Here is a 1704-nt window from a genome sequence, read left to right as displayed (position 1 = left end):
GCACCATGCAGTTGTTGAGTGCGAGATACTGGTGGCCCGCCATGCACAAGGAAGTAGTCAGGTACATTTCCTCGTGTACCGACTGTTGTACCACATTTCAGCGGATTTCATCACGGACCTGCCCACCTCTGAGGAGAACACAACCATTTTGGTAGTTGTGGATCGCCTCTCCAAAATGGTTAGGTTCATCCCGCTAAGAGGTCTGCCCATAGCCTTAGAAACAGCGGACTTACTCTTTCTTCATATCTTCAGACAATTTGGACTACCCGAGGAAGTTGTCTCAGACAGGGGGACTCAGACTGTGGAAGGACCCGCTGGGAAAGCTTAATATTACTGTGAGTCTAACATCAGTTTACAATCCCTAGGCCAATGGCCAAGTGGAGAGAGTAAACCAAGAGGTGGGCAAATTCCTACGCTTGAACTGCCGACAACACCCGGAGACCTGAAGTGCATACCTTGCGTGGGCCAAGTATGCACAAAACTCCCTAAGTTATGCTGGAATTGGGCTAACACCATTTGAATGTGTTTTAGGGTACCAGCCTCCCCTGTACCCCTGGAACTCGCTGGCATTGAATCAGCCATCGGTTGAGCAGTGGTGCAGGTGCTGGGCCTCTAGGGCCTTTTATGTGTCTGCCCTGAAGCCCGTGATAGTGGGTCCCCTCACTGAGGATGGCAGCGCCTTGGCGGATGGAGATCGGGGGTGAGCCAGCCTACTGAGTGAGGGCCTTATTGGACTCTCCGAGGAGGTCCTCTGGGTTGCAGTACCTGGTGGACTGGGAAGGATATGGGCCCGAGGAGCGTTGCTGGGTGCCAGCCTCCCAGGTGTTGGACCCCGACCTCATCGCTTCCTTCCACCGGGAGCACCCATGGTGGCCTGCTCCCCGAGGACCGGATCGCCCACGTGCCAGGAGGCTGGCAAGGTCATTGGTGGGGGTTCTGTCATGATGGGTCGGCCTCTCCACAGGGGAACCATCCCCACTCACCGTGAGACACAAGGGAAATGCCTACCTTGTCCCCAATCACCTGCCTACTAACACGGTGCACCTGTTTTTTGTCTCTCCCATCACCTATTTCAACCTGTAGGTCGGTAGGGAGGAGGCTGCACATTAACAGCTTAGCATGAGAGTAGAGATTCCACTATGTTTAAAAATTGCACCCATTTTTGTTTTAACTTTTCATACAGTACTCTATGCTAGCTTTTCATACAGGCTAGCATACAGGCTAACATAAATAAACCAATAAAATAAATGAAATGTTGAATGAGTAGAACATTGAATTAATGCTTGTAATGCAGCATTTTATTCTTATCTCTCTAATCATGTTATCCTTTTCTATCCTTGCTTCAAAACTCAGTAATTCCATACTTCAAATTAGAATGGCCAAAAGGTTCAACTACTGACTCAAAGTACATAATTGCACTTCTTCCTGTCAGCTCACTTATCTTTCCAATAACATATAGAAACACATTTATTTTGCTATTCTTTATTTTTGGCCTACAATGGATACTGAAAATGGAACAGATATTTGCAGTTAAGATACAGAATCTGCAGCAGATAACTGTATTAAGTTATTGATTCATCTGTCAAATCCTACTCATAAGACATTGAGAGGGATATGTGCCTCCCAATGTCCAGGTCAGCCCAAACACCACCGACCCCTAACATTTTTTTTTTGCCATTGTTGCTCTGCATAATACTTACACTG

Source organism: Electrophorus electricus, chromosome 14, assembly GCF_013358815.1.
Source record: "Electrophorus electricus isolate fEleEle1 chromosome 14, fEleEle1.pri, whole genome shotgun sequence".
Classification (NCBI taxonomy): Eukaryota; Metazoa; Chordata; class Actinopteri; order Gymnotiformes; family Gymnotidae; genus Electrophorus; species Electrophorus electricus.
Note: the sequence above shows the minus strand (reverse complement) of the source record.